Raw genomic sequence first — 23080 nt, 5'->3', positions numbered from 1 at the left:
TCACAGAGAGCTGAAACATGTAGCTAAAAAATCCCAACCACCGCCACTGTGGAAAACACTCACTCAGTGTTACAGTATATTGGAGCTGTCCCTATTAACCATAAAATAAAATAATAATTAAAACAATTTGCATTCGCTATTCATCGAACAATGAAGTATATAGGGCTTAAGGGGCAGTAACCCAAAAATAAAACTAGAAAAAGTGCTCCTCAGCACAGGTCTCCGCCAGGTCAGGTTATTGTGGCCTCCTGATGGCGCTATAATAGGCCAATGTGAAAAGGGTGCGATTTGTTCTTAGGCTTTTCACTGCAATCATTTTCACTGCAATCGGACACTGCATTCATGATTTGAGGCATTTTGTTCCAAAAATGTGTTTTGCAAAATTAGACCTGCTGGTGGCGCTATAACAGGCCAATGGTAAACGGGTGGCATTTCTTCCTCGGCCTAATTTCACGGAAATCGCAAGCTGCGTTCATGATTTGAGACATTTTCTTGAAAACGGACCAATCCTGCAAACTTTAGAAGCCAATCTTAGGCATGTGTTGATCACATGACTATAGAGATACTGTGTACCGATTTGTGTGATGTTTGGACAAAATCTGTGGGAGTAGTACAGTATCAATAAATGTGTTTTGCACAAATCGGCCTCCTGGTGGCGCTATAACAGGCCAATCTGAAACATTTGGGCCAGAGGTTCTGACTTGGCATCCAGGGAGTGTGTGTGCACAGTTTCGCAGCGGCCGGGCCAACGGTGCCGGAGATTAGGTGGTAACGGACGGACAGGACACATGGACACACGGACGGACGGACGGACAGGGGGTAAAACATACTCTCTCGCCATGCCTTTCGGCCTGGCGGAGACAATAAAATAAAATAAAATTAGAAAAAGTGCTCCTCGGAGCACAGGTCTTCACCAGGTCAGGTTATTGTGGGCTAGCAGTTCGGAATTCAGTCATTATAGAGGTGAGTGGAATCAAATGTGTAGAAGTTAAGCGATTAATGTTGATGAAGTTATTGCACAGACACACGATGGAATATGAAAAATCTGACAGATCCGCCTGAAAACTTTGAGGCAGAGGTTCTGCTCTAGCAGTGTGTGTGCAGAGTTTCACGTTGATTGGTGCCGGAGATAAGCTGTCCGGACGCACGGACGGATACACGGACGGACAGGGGCAAAACATAGTCTCAGCCACGCCTTCAGCCTGGCGGAGACAATAAGGAATATTACTATCTATTCATACAGCTGTAAGATTTAGAGATTCCTGCAGTAGAGATGTCTGCCAATTTGTCTCTAAGTTTAAAAAAAAGAAACAAGAAATATAAAAAAAGAAAGCCTAACCTACTGGTGAAAGACACCTTTAACCACAACCTGCCCAAATACAGTTTGAGCCGCACCTGCATTGAAATTGGCCGCCTTTATGGTAAAACAAAATAAAGGCCACGGTAAGTAAGAGTAAATGGGTTTCCTATTGAATGCGATTACTTTTAGGGACGGGTGCAGATGGCTATTGATCTGCCTCATCCTTGCCCATTACTGCCTCGATGGCAATCAGGCGGGTCCTGTTGGGTCCTGGGTAAACAAGCCCTCTGTCCTCCCTCTCTCCAGAGCCCAGTGGAGATTGAAAGCAGTTAAAGGTTTGGGAAAACATTTCTATCTGAGGTCTGAGACCCCCCTCCCACCCCCCCTTCTCGCTCTGGACGATTGAACAGTCAGTATCTGTCATTCAGGGCCTAAACATGATTGTTTCTCCTGCTCTGCTGAGGCATGCTGGGAGATGTGCGCTCCTCCAGGAGCATGAAGACATTTACACAGTGTGCTGGAAAACACACACAAGGGGCCCCTGGGTTCCATTTGTAAATATTCAGTGTTCAATTATCAATCACAGGCATATTTATTTATTATCATGTTTTTGGAAAGAATTGTGTAATATGATAATAATAAAGTACTTAAGTGCATACTGAATGAAAACAGTGACTACCAATCGCTGAATGTATATAAAATGTTACAATTGTTATAGGTCGTCAATTTGCTTCCTGCAAAATATTTAATACAGTAACATTTGTTTGAATATTTGCTGCCTGTATACATAATGAATGTACCCCATCCTTCTTTTCTCACTGTACATGCCATATTGTAACAGTTATGTATTAGTTAAACAACATGTGTTTGTTAAGGGATGTTCAAATATTGACTTTATTCTCCAAAGATGAACATGCTCATTAATGTGGATGGCATAATTAGAGAGAAGAGCAAGGAGTCAATTGTCAGTTTAAGGAAAATACTTTTTTGTTGTTTGTGTTTTATTTCAGATAGGTCTGTTATGTGACAGAAAGAGAGACAGAAACCAAGGGCAGAGAAAGCGAGAGGAGAGACATACAGGACAACTTAAAGGACGACTTCACCGATTTTCAACCTATCTTCATATAATTGGTCCTCACTAATACTCATGATAAAATGGTGCCATTTTTTTCTACTTGGTCTGTGTCTCATAGGAGGGCTGTGGACAGTCCAGACTTCCTGTCTACCAGTGACATCATCGTTAGGCATGATTTTTTTTCCAACAAGATTTCACATTTTTTATTTCATTTTTTATTAACACGAGAACAATGGCTTCTTTTATTGTATTGCAACTTTCCAGGAATAGAAAGCCTGCAGTTTCTATTAGCTTGGATTCCCCTAGATGATGTCACTGGTAGACGGGACTCTGAACTGTCCACAGCCCTCCTCTGAGACACAGACCGAGTAGAAAAAAATCATGAGTATTAGTGAGGACCAATTATATGAAGATAGGTTGAAAATCAGTGAAGTCGTCCTTAAAGCCATGCAGGGCTGGAATCAAACCCAGGTCCTCGTGTTCACAAGAAGCATATACTGTATGTGCACTAACTGGCTGAGCCACCAGGCATCCAATGATGTCCAATATTAAAAAGTGACATTTATATCCTGTCCACTATCCTGCATAGTGAGATCATTCAGGAGATAGTCCTCTAGCCTCTCCCTCTCTCCCTCTCCCTCTAAATGCCATTCCGACCTCATTACCTCTGTCTCATGTTAGCCCATCCAACCATCCTGCCCTGACCTTGAGAAAATATATAGAAATGTGGAAACTGAGCACCCAATCCGTAGAGGAGAATGACACACGCTCACTGACATGATCGGTATACTCCAGCCATACAGCAATATACAGCATCTGTAATGATGAGTATACTCCAACTATACTGTATGTCTATAATGATGAATACACTTCATCTATACTGCATGCTTGTAATGATGAGTATACTCAATCTATCATTTGCCTGTAATGATCAGTATACTCCATCTATACTGCTGCACAAATCTGTGCATTTTACATTACGTTAATGATTAAGATTAGTCCTTGATGAATCCCAGGAGAGATTCTTATGGGATGGTGTGAGGCTCCTGTACATAGAAGTTTCATACAGGTTCAGATTCGTTAAATATCGCTACACTATATGAAAATCGGTACCAAATGGCAACATTTTGGACATCTTAATCCATTCTGTTTTATTCTATTTTCTCTATTTGGTGCCTTAGGTTGACCATACTGCCGCAAAATCCTCTGTGAAAACGCAGAAAAAAGCCTATTGTTAATATTATTATTATTAAAGCATGTTACTTGTCTTATTATTTTATGTAAGATTATTGGGGCTCAGTAAGCTAAATCCCCACTGCTGTAGACGCAAGGAAACAATGCAGCAATCCACCTGGCACACTCAATTCTGGTGATAAAAATATGTGGGGACATGCATGGCTTCTGCCAGATTAGCATTATGGGCTTGTTTCACTGACATTACCAGAGTATCTTAGCAACAGGATCACAGCAGATTTATACCTCACTGTGTGCAGCATCATGTAATAACCTCAGCCCTTTATTTCTAATTTTCACCAGATTGCCATATTACAGATACATGTGTTGGGTTGGTGAGCTGTATTAATAAGGTGCAGGCCACCGGTTGAAGATTGGCTCCGTGTCACGAGTGGACATGTTTAGAATTTGATTGAAGCCAAGAACCCACCTTGTCAATGATTGACAGGTCTCTTACAAACCTTGATTAAAACACAGCTCTCCGTTCTCCACTTTGAACTTAAAGGCAAAAAAAGAAAAAGAAACTACAGTTGGAATCCTTAATATCGGTGTGTCATTTAGAGTCAAATAGAATGCAAATTACTTGTACAATTGAAATGTCAACTTAAACATGGCGTGCGTCCACCCGGCAGCTACCCGCTGAAGTCATTTAAAGTAATTTGGCTGCTTCAGAGTCTGACTAATCCCGTTTCATTTCCTCCTGCTCTCAGAGGTTACAGGAAGAGGCGGGGAGAGAAACAGGAGACGATCCTACTGGGACTGAAGTTCGATACGACGCGTTGTTAGCACCATGATGCTGACCATGTGATGATACTGACCATGTGATGACACTGACATGATAGGGCATCGCAGTTGCCAATGCATTTTTCCCATTGACTTTTCCAAAAATGTTTATATCAATTCATTTAAGCTTAGAATCAAGCTATTCAGGCTCCTGGTGAATCATGACCATTAAACATTTTTTTCTGTGATTTTTAAAATTTTATATTTAATTATATGATATACTATATTTAATAAATACCCTTTGTTTTGCCGTTTTCAAAAAAGTTTTTTCACAGAATCAAACGTTTTATGGTCATGATTCACCAGGAGCCTGGATAGCTTGATTCTAGGCTTAAATGAATTGATATAAATATTTTTGGAAAAGTCAATGGGAAAAATGCATTGAGTATTTTGCAGTGGCACCAGGAAGTGGGCGGGAACTGCGATGCCCTATACTGACCATGATACTGACCATGTGATGACACTGACATGATGGACGTGGACGAATGGGTGTGTATGGGGAAAACGCTTGCTGCACACGACTGTGTGAGTCCAGCCTGAGTCTCTCACGAGAGAGAATGACATGAGCTGAACTTGTAGGCTCTGGAGGCACCGGGCCCAGGTGCCCTCCATGAGCCATCAAGCTTGATTCCAGGAATGCTGACCCCACCCTGCTCACCTAGGAATAAGCAGAGTTAGGCAACCCACCTAACCATGATACTGACCATGATACTGACCATGATATAGACCATGATACAGACCATGATACAGACCATGATACAGACCATGATACTGACCATGATACTGACCATGATACTGACCATGATACTGACCATGACACTGACCATGATACAGACCATGATATAGACCATGATCTGACCATTATACTGACCATGATACTGACCATGACACTGACCATGATACAGACCATGATACTGACCATGATACTGACCATGATACTGACCTCTTACACAAATTAAGTATTTTCTTCTCTTTTATTTTATTTTTTTACAATACTGTGTTTTCTCTTATCCTCTTTTCAATACAGTAGTAAATGACTGAAAACTCATTTTTTTCAATTCTCTTACAAAGATCCTGTATTTTCTTCTTTTTTTCTGCTGTTTGCATCACGATTTTTAATAAATCGATTTAAATTGTCACCAGTTTGAATCGATTTTAATTGATTTACAATAAATCGTTACATGCCTACTGACCATGATACTAACCATGATACAGTTGATAAGGATGAGGCCGCACAACTCTTAGCCACGATGCAGAAAGTTTTAATGATAAGAAACCAACGTTTCGACAATTACTGTCTTCCTCAGGGTTTTAACAGGGAAATGGTGCATACATCACTTATATAGGGACTGGGACAAAGGTGAGCTCTTTACATGGGAGTGTCCTAAATCAACCAATCAATCTGGGTGTGGTGGCAAATTACTAACCACTAACCATGATACAGACATGATACTGGCATGATACTGACCATGTTACAGACATGATACTGACCATGATACAGACATGATACTGGCATGATACTGAACATTTTACAGACACGATACTGATACTGATTATGACACGGACCAAATGCTAAGCAGTTAGCTCCTGAGGCCTGACATGTTGTTGTTTTTGTTGAATGAATGCCGTAAATAAACTATTATTTCATTGTTTGCTTGAGTGGTATATATTGACAGACCACAATTCCGTCTTAGTTTAGTATACAGTACCTAAACTAAGACGGTTCCTGTTTATGAACATAGATTGTTATTCAAATTCAGATTAGAGTTCTAATGTAAGATCATGGAAATGTAATGTAATTGAGATAGCATTTCACAAACACAATGCTGGGAGTTTTATTTTATTTTATTTTATTTTACCATGTATACCAGATATGTCCTTGTGGACTCCAGAAGGAATGTGATTAGCCATGTCACATACATCATCTGCTGGTCTGCATCCAGAACAACAGCCCTGCCGTATATCCACTTCCTGTGAAATCTATAAATTGTTATTGCTTAATAAAATAGCTCAAAGTGCACCAGAGGGCTTTTAAAGAGGAGAGAATGGGAGGATATCTATGATTTACACACACAAATACACACAACACACACACACACACACACACACATCCCTGTGCACGCGCGCGTGCGTGCACAGGGATACGCGTGCGCGCGCACACACACACACACACACACACACACACACACACACACACACACACACACACACACACACACACACACACACACACACAGTAAACTTGGGCCATGCACATGCACAGACATCTACCCTGGGACATTTACCTTTCACCCTTTATTGTCTCCATCTCATTGACACACGACCATCAATTTCGTGCCACATCTCCTCGCCATGCTCCTCTTTGAGGTCGATTCGAGGCGTCCCGGCAGTGGCCCGGTGAGCCGTCCAACCTCCTCTCTGTGCCGGAGAATTGCCTCTCCCGGGGGAGTGCTTGTGTTTGCTCCTGCTGAGGGCCTATGACCGGCCTCTTAATTTATAAGGCAGATAAAATGCTTTCTTGAGTTGTGCTGGTGGACGGCGGCTGCTAGGGCTCCATGGTGTTGAAGGTAGACCCTTATGGCAGATTTATACTTAGTTGCGCGCTGTGTTACGCGGGGTCACGTGGTGTCACACAGTGTCGCGTGGAGAAAATAGCTGATCTCCGAGATCACGCGTTTTGCTGTGTCCTTACGCACCGGGGCCGTTGTTTTTGTGTGATTAATTTGGCGTATTATATTTTTTCGAACTTGTGTTTATGCCATGAGCTATAGAAGTCCCACACTTCTAAAACATCCATGTTAAGAAGTGTTTGCACATATTCAGCTATTATGCCCATGCATTTTTAAATGCAGCGATAAAGCAGCATTAACATTATGCAGTGATAAAGCAACGATAAAGCAAATTTTTTTGTTTGTTTGTTTTTTCAAATTAAGATTGATTCTTCACCGTGAATAAAAGCATCAACCTATATGAAGGAGGCATCAACTATAGGCTATTGAGTGGTGTCTTAACCATGACGTTGAGCCTAACTTTCTTGTTATTTATGTATTGTGTGATTTCTGTGTCCTGGTGGCTGCCTGGCACAAAAGGAGTTTCAGCAGGGACTAATAACGAATATCTATCTGTCTAGAATAGTTTGATGCCTTGATCAGATTGTTTATTCATCGCGATCCCAGTGTGTAAAGAGTGTCTACAGACATAGAGTGGAGGTATCAGCAAACATAGATCAGTGGACAACAAACACTGTTAGATTTTCAATACTCATGGAGGTAGTAATTTCTGTACCGCACATGGTATAATTCTTTATGATTTAATGCGCACAGTTTTTCCTCCACCAAAGTCCTAGTAACCATGAGCACATTTGAACCCCTCCCATTATCTGTCTGTTTTATTTGGCAGGCTCTGAGTTCAGGCAGTAAGAACGTAAAGGGGGAGTAGAACAATTAATTGGAAAACTTTCTCCTGCGGCACTTGCCAAACACGTGAATAATGCATTTTAAAGCGTGTTTTCTTCTCCGTGCTTAAGAGGGAACTTCGTAAATGGAGAAAATCCCCCTTTGATTTCCATTAAATGACAGCGTAACAAATTGCTTTGTTTAACGGCTCCTCCAGCGTCTGAGCACTTTATTGATAGAAGCTGGAGCGGCGGCCGAGGTTTTTCTGGATGCAGAGGAGAGGAGGAGGAGGGTGATAAAAGATTTTCCATGAAACTTACTGATGTGTCAGGTGGTGTGTGTCTGGACCTCTGGGAGCTGTTGGCTCGGAGCATTGTGGCCACAGTCCCCCCCCCCCCCCCCCCCGAAGTAACAGCCAGGCCCAGACAGCTGTGATTTCAGGTTACAGACTTGTCCATCATGTCCTGTTCTATTTGGCCTGTCACCTTATTGTTGTGGCTCTTAAGTGTTAAGTGTCTTCGGGGAGTCATTGAGGCCCCCAGGCTGCCAAACAGCATGGAGAGATGTCGTTTGTCTTGGCCAGTTCATCTCTGGCTGAGCGACCCCCACCACTTTCCTGCAGACCTGAAGAAGGAAAGCTATAGTCTAGAGGTCCCACACTTCTAAGACATCCATGTTAAGAAGTGTTTGTACATACTCAGCTATTAATGCCCATGCATTTTTTAAATGATACCTTTCTGCGTACCACAAGATGGAGAGTTGACTCCATGGTCACAACATCAATTCCGGCTGGAGACCAGTGTAGTGTCTGTTCCCCATCTGTGTTGTCCTGTCTAAATAAAGATTAGAAATTGGCTAAAAATAAAATACTTTTCTGAAGTCAAAAAAAGCATAATAAGGCTTTTTATTTTCCCCTACAGTTTTGTTGTTGTTTTCCTCCCCAATTTAATTGTTGCCAATTACCTATGCATGTGTAATGCAGTCTTTGCTGCCAACTCCCTGTATTTTGTCCTCTGGAGGGTGTAGACAACCCTCCTCTGATACTCCTCCGGAGTCATCAGCCGCTTCATTTCGCCTGACAGCGAGGATCTTCAACTGATCAGTAGGAGTCCCAAACGCAGCGTCAAGAGCGTGAGCTCCTGCTGGCTTCCCCCTTGCAAACATTGCCAGTTGTGTTCAATGGAGTAACCGACCAGGATGACAATGCTGGCAGGAAATGAGCCCAGGTCCCTGTGGTGTTAGACAAGTGTTTTACTTCTTCGCCACCCGGGCGACAAAAGTACATTTTGGCCCTGCCTCTCTGCAAGTCCAGAACAACCTGTAACCCCGCCCACTGATTGTTACAGTTCATTGACTGTATTTATATATATGCAGTCTAATTGCTAGGAGTAATGGGGTTATGACAATAGGTATGGTCAGTAATAGCCATATTACAACAATCTGTGGAAATGGTGTGTTGAAAGTGTTGGATGTGTTGAAATGCAACAGATGGTGGCACTTAATTTGAGACAACGGCACATAATTCAGTAATGTTTCTGAATCAGTCTAAATTGCAGACGAGTGGAATTAATTCATGCACTTTTTCAATCATGTTGAGAAAAATAAGATTTTGAAACAGAATACAAGATTAACTATGCAGTCAAGACAAACATTTTTTGTGGTTTATTGAAAGAAAGTCTGTGGATTCAGAACATTGAGTCTGACTGCATCCCATATGGACTGTGTTAGAACTTGTTAGAGCCTTGGTATGTTGGACACTATGATCGTATTAGACGTGTTGACTGACTGTGATTTATCGATCCTGTACATTGCAGTTGTGTCTTAGTATCGGCGTATACCCGGTGCTGTCTGTAACCCATGAAGAAAGCAGAGAATGAAGCCAGAATAGAATAGTTCTGTTTGTCTAAGCCAGTGGTTCTCAAATATTTTCATGCCAAGGACTCCCAAATTGATATGTATTTGGCTAAGAACCCCCATTTGAAAGGACTTTGTGCCAGGGACCCCATTAAGAGAATATTTCTTACAAAATAGCAGATCTACAAGCTCACAACGCATCCCCATGGCTATTTTTTAATAGCCTAAAACCAAAATAGGGTTCAAGTGTTTAAACTGTTCATTTTGCTTGGGACCCCCTGGAACCCCCTCAAGGATCCTGGGGGTCCCCAGAACCCATTTTGGGAACCAGCGGTCTAAGTAAAAAAAGCACAACTTTAAAAAATAAATGTAAATGTGTCAGAATATCCAAATACATTTCTAAGAATTCTCAGTACAGTGTGTGCCTTAATAAAGCGGAATGCACACTGTAATCAAGACAAAGTACATGAAGTGACTACACTTATATGCTGTATAGAATTTCCTTTTATGAACACAGATGTTGATAAAATTCAGATAAGCGTTCTAATATGAGATCATGGAAAATAGCTGTCACCAGAATAACATTTCATTAACCACACTAATAAGCTTTTGTTGTTGTATCCTTTATCTCTCCAAGAAGAATTCATTTATTTACAAAGGAAGAAAATATATAGTATATTTTGACCACTTTAATCCTGGTATCCCCAATTTAGGCATGTCATTCTCTGCAAAATATTTCAAAAAGTTTCAAAATGGCAGATCTACAAGCTCCCAATGCATTGCATGTGTTGTGAGCTCGTAGGTCGGCTATTTGACTACTTGACTATTTGCGTGACACCGTCACAAAAATAGGACTGAAGAGGTTAAAAAGGTCTCACCTCAAGCTGCCCAGGGGGAGAATTTTTATGTTTTCTTCCAGCGAAAAAAGACGTCCATCAGTAGCACCAATAAAATATATTAAAAAAAAACAGACAGCATGTCTCATGACCCAGCTTTGGGCCCTGGCCCACTGGTTTAGAAACCATTTTTAGAAGATATCGATCATCTCACACTGATGTCCAATCACCCATCAGTTGGTCTGTGTGTCATACATCAGATGGCAAAGCAAACGCAGAACCATCAAGCTTAGTGGCCATCTATGACATGCCGTCGGCCATCTTGCGTTCCATTCCTCAGTCTGACCTTTTCATTTCCTGCCAGGCTATCAGAGGTAATGAAAGACCGGCTGTGTGATGCTAAATGCGTTCAGTTTTTAATTACCACACTGATCCTCGTGGCAAATAACAGTACCGATCGATTGAGGCTGGCGGAAAATATTCCGTTGTGGATATGCAGCGTGGATTAATTCCACCTCCATCATGGCCATAGTCACCAACAAAATCAAATTACTGGCAGATGATTGGAGGTTGCTGAGGGAGTGTCGATGGATGGATCTCTTGGACCAGGGCATGTTAGATGTGCTTGACCTTATATAAAGCACTGCCGGTGATGAGCTGTATTTTGCATTTTCATCAGGGACATTTATCAGGTGATCTGAGCAGCAGCTAAAAATGGCTGTTGATGAGAAAACATTGATTTTGTCAAGAACCCCATCCCCAGTAAAGATGCACTTCACTGTATCAGGGGTTTCAAACTTATTCATGTCACATAATTGACTTAAGGCCATGGACCCCAATTTCAGATGTTTCGGTCCTTGGGATCCTGATATGATATGTTGATACTGTAGCAAATAGCACAACGCACTGAGCTAAGATCGAACCCAGACCGCCAACTCACCAGTCCGGCACGCAACAGGCAACGTTAGGAGAGATAGCTAGCTCAGAGGAGCGAATTACGGCCGGGCCACTTCTGTGGGGTTGCTACACTACCCCCTCATTCGAGTCCATGCGTGCAGTGTTGTAGTGCTACTTTTAGAAGTGGGGGAGCGCCCCTATAACACACGTGTGCGCGCACATGCACGCGCGCATTCATGTGCGCGCGCATTTGCATGCACGTGCACAACGCGCGCAGACACGCACACACTATAAAAACATGCAGACGTAATATGAAAACATTGTGACAGTGCACCTTGACCAAGATGAAAACATTACATTGCATATGTTATGAATAGCATTAAAATGTGAATTACATCAATAAATATGAATGACCTATATGCATGGCAATAAGTGCATGGCAAAGGGTGTATTTTTTCCTAGCAAAAGCCTACATTTGTGTTGGATGTGATTCATGTGAATAGTTTCTAGTAGTTACAACTTCAACTTATATAATTTATCTGACGCTTTCTCCAGTCCAATTTCCCACTCCAATCACCAGGCAGCAGTACCTAAGATGAACGTCGGATCGTTTTTCTAGTGATTGATAAGGCTACAATACAGCAGGATATTATTGCATGTCTTCCATACACAGCCATATGAACACTCATTTTCGTAGAGAGATGAGCATTGTAATTGTTATCGTGTGATCCCGTACCAACCACGATGCACCTGTCAATTTGTGTCCATCCATAGCCTATATATGTTTGAAAGAAATTTACATGTTTTTGCTGCTGCTATGAATGTCATCCCATCACGCAGAGAATGTTTAATTAATAAACAGCTGACCCAAAGTTGTGAAATGAATTATGGAAGAGTAGCCTATCCTACACAAGGAGCACTGAAAACCGCATTGTGTTTTCTGTGGCTGTGTATGTATCTAATAAATGCAATGTATGGAATTAAGCTGCAACTCTACTGACTAACGGTAAGACAGAATGTAGCATGTTTATTCTTCTGGTTTAATTTTACAAGGCCACTAGAACTTAACTGCTGAAAAGGGTTTGACTAGCCTCGTTTGGAAACTCTCCCTCCACTATATAGCTCAGAGATGAGGTCCCGCTGCGTCGGGTGCCGGCAGAGTGTGACGCCGGGCAACGGTGGCCAATATGGTTGATTCAATGATTCTTACCTTTTTCAGCACATCGTATCCAAAAAGTAAAGGTTGTCCCTCCTGCTCAGATGTTTAACATGTTTTCGGTCAAGAAAATGTAACCGACGGGTTGAAATAAGCATTTAAATCACCTTTTTAGTCAGCTTGTGCCATGTTTTTCGAATGCAACCTTACGGGAGCAGTACTGTGCATGCGGACGGGGGTTGAGGGGCCACAGGCTGGCTAAATACAGTAAGAGATTTAAACGCTTGTTTCAACCCGTCGCTTACATTTTCTTGACCGCAAAAATTGTACACATCTGAGAGTAGGGGTGAATACCTTTATTTTTTGGATACGATGTGCGGAAAAAGTAAGAATCAACAATATTGGCCACCGTTCGCCGGTGGCGCACCCTATGCAGAGGAACCCCATCTTGGAGCTTTACAGCAGAGGGAGAGGTTCCAATTGGAGCTGGGGTTTGACCAGAGCGAATTTCATTTACTTTCACTAGGCTATCAGACGCTGACAAGATCGTCAGTCAGATGAGGGGATTCCTCATTCCTCTTACAACTTTGTAAATCATTACCCTTACCTTATGGACAGTTCATTTTGCTCTCAACAAGACTTTTTTCATAACTAAAATACAAGGTCACAGTTTTGTTGTGCACAGTCTGACTCGAGTTGTAGGATCCCATCTCCAGGAGACCGTAGTTTAGGATAGATCCTATAGCCCGAAGGGACAGTCAGGTGAGTCGCCGTGGGTTTTATTGGTTGTTGTTGGTTGTCAGGGCGATATCACAACCAATCGATGGATGGGCTCTGCCTGACCTCGTCCGCTGCAGGTTGCAGGGACAGCTTTGAGTCAATGTAATATGAAAACAAACTAAATCAATTGACCAAAACCCAAATCCTACTTTTAGAAGTGAGGGGAAGCCGCTCCCCCGCACTCCCCCTCCACTACACCTCTGCATGCGCATCCTCATGCTTAACACTCCACGTACATCACACGAGGAAAGAGCACCACTCCTGACACCAATGTAGCAAATAGGAAATAGCGCAACGCCCTGGGCTGGGATGGATCGCCACCTAACCCGTCTGACACACCACAGGCAAAGCTAAGAGAGCTAGCTCACTCAGAGGAGCGAGTTACGGTATGTTTGACTTGTTTTGGTTTAAATATATAATAATAATACATATATAATAGATTGCCTAAACAATAGATTCATAGTAGTGATACTGAATCATAATGTTAGAATAGTCCCTTGAATAACTCACTTAAAAATCACTTGTGATTTAGGATTGATTTAAAATGACATTACAGTAAGCTTCTCCTCATTTGGCAGGGACGCTTGGAGATCCTGTGACCCCACTTTGAAAACTCTTACAGTAGATTAAATAGACTGACTAACCTTAACCTATCACTGAGGCCATGCAGTGTCTACAGCTCCATGGGTGTGGCGATAACCCCTGTCTACTGTTCACCAGGGGAGGGTGGAGAAGTTTCTCCAAGGAACTCTCTAATGTTATGGCATTCAGCCGTAGCTGTAGGCTAAAGGCAGCATGAGAAGAAGAGTTTCAAGGTTTCCCAAAGCTCTGTTGGAGGTAAGAGACATCGTCCAGACCAGACACGCCCGGCGGGCACACCGAAGAGGGGAGTGTGAAATTAATGGATTACAATAGCAGGAAAGAGTAATCTCCCCGCTACTTTGTTGGGTTTAACTGGTATGTCAGCAGGTATGAGTCCTAGAAAGATTCCCTCCAACCTAACCGTCTATTTAGGTCTTTGTGTGGGCCTACTGTCTGATAATTACTGTGTTTATTTATGACCGGGACGGACGCCATGTTTGGTATGGTTTTGACTTCCTGTCCTATGAACAGTAGCAGAAAACACAGCGAACACATCAATCACTGATGGGATTGTTCACTTCAAGCTATGTGAAACACATTTGGCATTGGCAACAAATAAAAAAGAGCTGTAATGAAATTATATTATATGCGTGCGTGCGTGCGTGTGTGTGTGCGCGTGCTCGAGCATGGTCATAAGGTTCATCCAACACCTGAATGACCATACTATCTTTCAATTGAAGTCATGAAATATAAAAAGAAACATCAAAATTGCTGTTCAAAGTTATTGGGGTCAGGGTAGGGTAGGGTTTGTTTTCTCTGGACAGCAGTGATCTGCTGTTTATAGAGTCTCTTATGTAACAATGTTGGTCATGTCGAGAGCGAGTAGAGCACAGGAATTCATTGACAGGAATTGGTTTACTCTACGCTCGGGAATCCACACAGATACATTGTGTCCAGCGTGAGTCACGGCAGACTGCCGTCCCGTTTCGACGAGTCACAAGTTGAAAGCTAAGAGCGGTTTGTTTTCTCTGGCTGGGCCTGATTAGCAAGAGCAACACTGGGTGCACATGCAACATTTATACACTTTCTTAAGAGCATAAGTGCAGCTTACATAGGCTCTTGTCACAGAGGCACAGGGTCAGCGAGGGGTCGCTGTTTGGCGAGGGCGCATTAAATGTTGGTTTACCCTCTGAGTTATTCTTAAATCTTTATTGATCACAGATGGATGACCGGGCCTTTATTGAAATGAAAGATATGTCATATCTTTTAAACTATGCAAGAAAATGTACTTTTGAGAAATTGCACATATGAATATTCATTGAGATATTAAAATTTCTGTATATAGAAATATGTAGAGAAAATATATAGCAGAAAAGTATTGACCAAGCCTTTTTGGTGGTTTGTCGTACTTGGAGTGTTGTCTGATGTTAAAGATTCCAACTGTCTGTTACTCCAAACTTCTTAAAATAAAGTAGAATTATTTCCCACTACACTACAATAAAACATACAAACACCTTTTGCTGTCTTCTCCAAACGGTTAACTACTTAAACCCCCAGCATCCACATTCTAGGGAAAACTTTCTCAAAAAAGTAGCTCACAATGGGTCACACTCACAAGAAATGTAATATTGAGCGAAAAATACACGATAGAGCCCTGAGTGACTCCGGTCAACCAAGTATAGGGTTTAAATAAGTCACATTTGTCACTGGTGGATCCAGCGGTCGTGTTGGAAGTTATTTTGGTGTGTTGTGGCTGAACCTGGGATGGTTTGGGGTTTCTGTCCCTCCTGGAACCCAAAGTTTTTTTTTGGTCCACATCAAAGCCCACACACACATCTGGTTCTGGGTAGCATTAGAGAGGGGCAGGTGGACATGAGAGGTCTCCGTTTTATCAGCGGGGGACAGTCAGAGGGTAGCGAGGGGTTAGTGGCAACATAAACTCTCACCACACTCCACCAACATTAATCAGAGTTCAGAGAAGCAGAGAAACTGTCATTTCCTGTATGAGTGTTGGGAAATTAGTCCGTCTATAAATCTGTGTCAGGTTTGACTGTTCGGTCTCTGCTCCTGTTTTTGGAGGTAAAGATTTAGCTTATAGATGAACAAACTATAGCTTGTCGAGTTCTTAAAAACAGATAAAACTATAATGTTTGAATTGAATTTGGGATACATTTTGCTTGAATTTAATCCAAATGAAACATCAGTGATCATAAAACAAAATGACAAACCCTCCCTCAGTCTGTAAACCAAATTTCACAACATTCACAACATTTCTTAAAATATGCTCAATAAACATTTACATAAAATGCAAAGAGAATGGAAGCTATGGAAGAAAATATATTTTGCACAGCAAAATAATTTCTTAAATATATTTGTGGATATACAATTTGTGCTTTTTGAGCAGTTTATATTTAAACTTCTGTATTTGCATTTTCTCTTCTTTTTTTAATTACCTTCCTTTCACAGAGAATCTGATGTGACTACCAGCTGCTCTGTGATGCCATTGTGTCTGAATGAGAGCCAACTTTATTTATTTATATCAGGTGACTACATGAAGAAAATAAGTTTTTGTCTCAGTAAATATAACAAGTGCTACAATGAGCAAAGTCATTATAAAGGTATTCTGCGTGTGCGTGCGTGCGTGTGCGTGCGTGCGTGCGTGTGTGTGTGTGTGTGTGTGTGTGTGTGTTAGAGAGAGCATGCATGTGTGCATATACGTACACACATGTCTCTCTAACCTCAGCCATGGCTGCAATGTCATCCCGGGGAAGATTGCAGGCAGGCCTGGGGGTCAGAGGTCAACCCTCTCAGGGAATTGTCCCTTTAAGAGGTTATCTGGTGCTGTGATGTGATTCCAGCTGGTAATTGTGTATGATTGAAATAACATAAAATATCAAACAAACTCTGGAGGTCACCTTGTTCCCAGGGTGCCTTTTACTCTGAGAAGAAAAAGTGTCTCTGAGTGTGTCAGGGGAAATCCATCAGCAAAGAAGAGCAACACAAAGAGCAACACAAACAGAGCAACACAGACAGAGCAACTCAAAGAGCGACACAGACAGAGCAACATAGACAGAGCAACACAGGAAACAAGAGGGGAGATACGATCTCTCTTAAAATGTACAGAGTGAGTTGACTGTAAATAAGAGTTCCATGTTATCAATTCCCTTTAACCTGTGGCTCTACTTGCAACCCTATCTCTCCTCAGTGGAGTTGATTGGTGACAGAGGGACATTACATGTAACCCCCCCAAACACTCGGATTCTCGGAGCTACAAAAAGAACAGCTCATTGCTCTCCTCCTGCTGGACTGTTTGTTGGTTGTTCCTGATTAGAAGAAGGACTTCCATCTGCCTGTGTGGAGCCGTTAAAGCCGGCTCAGCTCTCAGCTCTCAGCTCCTTGTTGGGTGAAAGCTCAGCTAAATCCGTGCAAGCCTAATGTTTATCCGATGTGAAAATAATTACTCAAAAGTGTTTTTCTTAATCCGGATAATTAGAGCGTGAAAAGGAGGGAAGCTCAGTGTCATTGTAAATCACGGGGGTTGCCGGGGCGATTGACTTCCTGGTCGCGACTGAGTTTGAGGTGAAGATGGGAGGGGATAAAGGTTAGATTAGGTTAGATTAGGCCCTAATCCAGAGGAGCAGCAGCCCTTAATCTGTTATGATACAAGGATGATCACTTAAAAAGGTCTGGATCGGAACGGCTCTGCCTCCTGGTTGGCCGGGAGAGGGCCCGACTGGGACCCGCTCTTAAAACCTGCTTAGCGTTCGTGGTGGCGCCGGCAGCTGTGAGCACTCATGCAGAGAGAGAGAGAGAGAGAGAGAGAGAGAGAGGAGAGAGAGAGAGAGAGAGGAGAGAGAGAGAGAGAGAGAGAGAGAGAGAGAGAGAGAGAGAGAGAGGAGAGAGAGAGAGGAGAGAGAGAGAGAGAGAGAGAGAGAGAGAGAGAGAGAGAGAGAGAGGAGAGAGAGAGAGAGAGAGAGAGGCTGAGGAAGGTAGCAAGGGGAGAATGAAGGAAAAAAAGACAGCTGTAGAGAGAGCAAGAGAGAGAGAGAAAAGTGAGAGACATCTCAGTATTTACTAAAGTCCTGGGTTTCCCCAGGATGGAGACGGGGTACAGACTGGAGATTTGGGGTAGGGTGGGGACTGGGACCTGTTGTCAGCCCCGTAATCTCTAAATCAACACGCAGGTTTGAGTCCCGGGCTGTGATTTTCACCGTGGCGCATCGGGGGATGTGTAGAATGGAGGGCAGAGTGGCATTAAAGGCCCACATGGAAAAGAGCTCATCTTGTTAGTTAGGGGACCCGGACATATTGGAAGGACGGAACGGAGAATTCAGCATCAGTCGTTTCTCTCCAGATCATATTACTCCAGAGCTCCAGGGGGATGGCAAGCGCAGGCAAAGGGGGGATTAGGAGAGAAAATCTGCATGGCTCGGCTGAATTAGAAGGGGGGGGGGGGGGGGGGGGAAGATGGCCGGGCTGGCACAGCGGGTCGCTGGCATCTTTCAGGATGTCTGAGGTGTCTGTGGATGTCTGTAGGACAGTGAAACTTTATGTCTGAGGCCTGATCTACTGTATGCACAGTAAAATCCTCAGTGCTATTATCACTCTGAAAGTGAACAAATGGACCCGTGGGAGTTCATTTAGTTCCATTTGTACATTGAGTTCTAAAATGTTGTTGTGGTTATTGTGTACTGTAGATCTGAAAGACTTGGAAGGAAAGTTGTATAGATTTCAAAGTTTATCGCAAATACATGCACACAGTAGTACGCTCATGTAGCCTACAGTACACATAAACACACTTATGTACTGTATTAACAGAAGGAAATCAACAACTCCTGTATATGCAGCTACAAACACTGCCCTTTATTGTATAACATAACAACTGTACAGAAGAACAAGATAGTATGACACCTGCTGGGTGATACTGGCTAAAACAAATAAAGACAGAGAATCTGAAATGTTCCTCGGCTGTCATCCGGCCCCTCAGCACATATCGGAGAGTGTCACCGGTAATTAGTTGCATATTTACGCAGCTGTTTTATATGATAATAACCAAATCGAATCAATTTACGCATATGTTTATTGACATTTTTTTTTTACTGGGCTATTGATTGGAAGAGAAATAACCCAATACACACTCATTCATAAGAGCCTCATTACCCCAGAATGTATCCGTTTGTCTCGTTTGGGGCGAGGTCGTTAACCTGACAGCCCAGATGACAACATTTAGTAGCAACATGCTGGTTCTCATGCGTTACAGCCATAATCAAAACCAAGGTATCGATGCGTTTGTTTTTCCCACTAAACTGGACCGGTCGTTGACGTCCATTGATTTTTGACAGTTTGGAGGTGACAGGGCCTTTAATTGAAGATGACAATCACATCAAAGTTAAACAGGGTGCCGAACAGACGTAGAAGTCTCCTGCTAATTGTGCGTGAGACGATAATCAACTGATTTATATTCAATTCGAGTTGGTGTAACACATTATGCAAATTGGTACCTTTTAATCATTGAGGTCATATATTATACAATCCATAACATAATATAGAGATATATATTGGTGGCTGCTACGGTGGCTGCTATGACACCAAACACTAGAACCATAATCAATTTATTTGCCAACTACCAAGAATTATCAATCAATATAATATTGATGGATAATTGATAAGAAATCATGTAATATCATTACATGATTTTCTGATACTGTATATAAGATGGATAGATGGATATAACATCTGAATATCCAGTGTGATTGGCCTTTCCAAAGTCATCATAATAGAACAATTCATTTCTTCAATTTCACCTTATTTCCTGGAGGACATAAATATATTATTTTCTGGCACTGTGGTGATGTTGTGTAATTAAGAATCTAATCAGAACATATGGTAGAGGAGCCTGTTAATAAACATATGAGCCCCTGCCTACAGAGGACAGGGGACTGCTCACGTATCTGCATATTATAATTATTAGCATTATTATTAGATCCCTGTTCTTAATTTAAAACAAATAGGGCATCAGTCTTCAGAGGAACACTGCCAGTCGACAAACTGCCTCAACAAGAAAGGATTTCCAACAAACAAGAAATAAAATAAAGTGTGAAGTGAGAACAAAATCAGGGCTGTCCTAGATTAAAGAAAGTATTGGTCGATTAATATTCATCAAGAATTGGTTGACAAATAGATTAGTTGATTTAATCAACAAATCTTTGCCACATACAATCATGCAAGGACCAACCTTTTCAGGTTGCTGAGGTTGAAAAAAGAACATTCTATAAGGTTGATTTTACAATGGCTACAGACTATTTTCCTATATAGATTAGAATAGGTGGAATTAAAGGGTTATATCTAGAGTTTACAAGAGATGTGCTCATAAAGTTTAGAAATAATTCATTCTGCATGAAAAAAATCCACTAATCAACAAAGTCTTGCGCACCTAAGATCAAACCGACCAATTAATCGTTTATTATTATTCGACTAAGATGGGACAGCCTTAAATAAAATCGATTTTGAAAAATCAGCACTATTGTAAAATACCAATACTTTTAAAATGTTTATATCCACATATAGTGTGTGGTCACAAATGTTCCCCCTATCATGATCTTCACCACCGTGTCCGTGTCATTATTTATGCTCAGACTTTCAGATAAATCACTATTATTGATCATTTTCTAGACAGAAAACTGAAAGGAAAGTGTGTGTGTGTGTGTGTGTGTGTGTGTGTGTGTGTGTATATATATATATATATATATATATATATATATATATATATATATATATATATATATATATATATATATATATCACCATCGTACTCCGGTTATAACGGTGAACAGGATGAATTTGTGCCAGATCACCAAACTAGGAAGACCCCTTTGAGACAAAGCCTCATTATATAGCGGGTCAGTTTTCTGGCTGAATTTAGCGGAGTGACTCTGGCGGAGAGCAGGAGGCCATGTGCAATCTCTCTTTTGTCTTGCTTCTAAAAGAATAAATACCCTTGTAAATCCCGCTAGCTGGCAGGCTGCGCTAAAGCTGCCGTTCAGTATTCACCTCCGTGTCTCTCGCTCTCTGCTCTGGGCTTCCACCAGCCAGAAAAACACACACCTCCTTTTTACCTCGCACAGCAAGGCGGAGAGAAGGAGAGAGTGGTGGGGAGGGAGGAAAATGAATCGGGGGCTCGTCGTTTGATGTGTTGATTGGGTGAGGAGCGAGGACAGCAGCTGCACTCGAGGGGAGGGGGAGGGGGGGGGGGGGGGGGGTTGGGGGCCAGGGAGTGGAGGGTTCAGGGTTTGATAGCTAAATGAAGACCTCTAGCGCTTTCTTGTTAGCCAAGATGGATCCCCGCGCCCAGATGAAGTGCAATTAGTCAATGGTGGCAGCTTTGGCTGTGCACACCGATCACACAGGACACAAAACTAGCGGCTTCTTCTCCGGGGCGAGGCTATCGGCTGCTTGTGCCCCGAGGCTGTGTGCCCCCGTCAAGATCCACAGGCCTCTTTACCACAACAGAAGAGACGGGCGAAATCCCGAGGCTGTGCAGGGGCTGTAAAATCTCTCGTCAAACGATCCCTGCGGTATTTAGGATACAGCTGTGCACATGTGATTAGAGCGGCAAGGGCAGCCCGGCCGGTCCAGGCCGGCCGGCGCTGGTTTGGATGACAAGAACTTTCTTTCAGATCTCATGGCGTCTTTTCACGTATAGCAGCAACATGAAAAGAATGGAATTCTTTCTCAATAGAGTTTGAGTTTTAGCCAATCAGTCCATCTATTCTAAACATCTCTAAAGGCCTCCGCGCTCTACATAATAGTGCAAGAAGTTTTGGTTGGTGTTGGGGAACTTTTGGTACACACTGTTTATCATTTAATGGAAAAGTAAAGTCTAGGTATGCCCCAATATCTGTCACAATATTTTTCACTGCTACCTTTCTACATATATTGTGGCTGTCGGGCATATATTTCATTCATACTGTATATGTTATAGGGCATTCAAAAAATGAATGCCCTATAACATATTTTGTTGTATGACACAAAAGTAGTAAAAAATAGCTGATCTACAAGCTCCCAATGTGCCGCTGCTTGTATAAGCTATTATTTTGATAATTGTTTAGGAAATCTTTCACATGCCCAAAATAAGGACATCGGGCTGAACGTGGGTAAGTCTGTCTGTGGGTTTTATATTAACCATTGAAAAGTAATAACAGGAGCGTTGACTAATAATAACTACAGTGGATCCTTTGGAACCTTTTTTTTTTATTCTTGAAAAGTAATGGTTTTGGACATACAAGGTTTCCATCCTCCTGGAGACAAGAACAGCAGAGCAGTCATGTGGAACAACAAACAAACATACTTTCTGTTTGTCTGTCATCGGTTTTGTTCTTGTCGTCTCCCCAGCTCATGTCACTCCTCTGCTGCTGCCGGTATAATGCCACTGGAGCAATGCAACATGGGAAGTTTGTGCCGCTGCATGATGAAGCGTTCTATTTCTATTAAAATGAGGAAACTCCTCTGGGAGACATAGAGGAGAATAGAACAACAAACACAGCTTTAGAGACCATGGGAGGAGTGTGTGTGTGTGTGTGTGTGTGTGTGTGTGTGTGTGTGTGTGTGTGTGTGTGTGTGTGTGTGTGTGGTGGGGACCAGTGACAGCCAAATGACTTCTCCTCCATACAAAGTGGCCCCACGGACCTCGGGAGGAGTTATAATACGATCGGTGGCATGAGGGATGGGGGCTTGGAGGCACTGTGTGTGTGTGTGTGTGTGTGTGTGTGTGTGTGTGTGTGTGTGTGTGTGTGTGTGTGTGTGTGTGTGTGTGTGTGTGTGTGTGTGTGTGTGTGTGTGTGTGTGTGTGTCTGTCTGTCTGTGTGTCAACGGTGTATAGTGTACTCATATCGTGCACTCTGCCACAGCCACTATAATAAAGTAATCCCATTCTAATCAAACACAACACCGCTACTGCTGTGGCTTGTATAATCTTTCATCTTTTACTTTGTTAATACACACAAGTACAGTGTCTTAGTACAGTTGTACTGCAGTAGTATCAACAGCAGCTATTTGTAGCATCACTAACAGACTAACAGTATAGCAAGGAAATGTTATTTGCATAGTACATTTCAACAAAAAGGCAATTCAGAGTGCTTTACACAAAGCCCTTAAGCATTACGATAGTATGATACAGGGCATTATACACAT

This window comes from Gymnoscopelus microlampas (genome assembly GCF_963454915.1).
Source record: "Gymnoscopelus microlampas genome assembly, chromosome: 18".
NCBI classification, from domain to species: domain Eukaryota; kingdom Metazoa; phylum Chordata; class Actinopteri; order Myctophiformes; family Myctophidae; genus Gymnoscopelus; species Gymnoscopelus microlampas.
The sequence above is the reverse complement of the archived record's forward strand: the minus strand, read 5'-3'. Positions refer to the sequence as shown.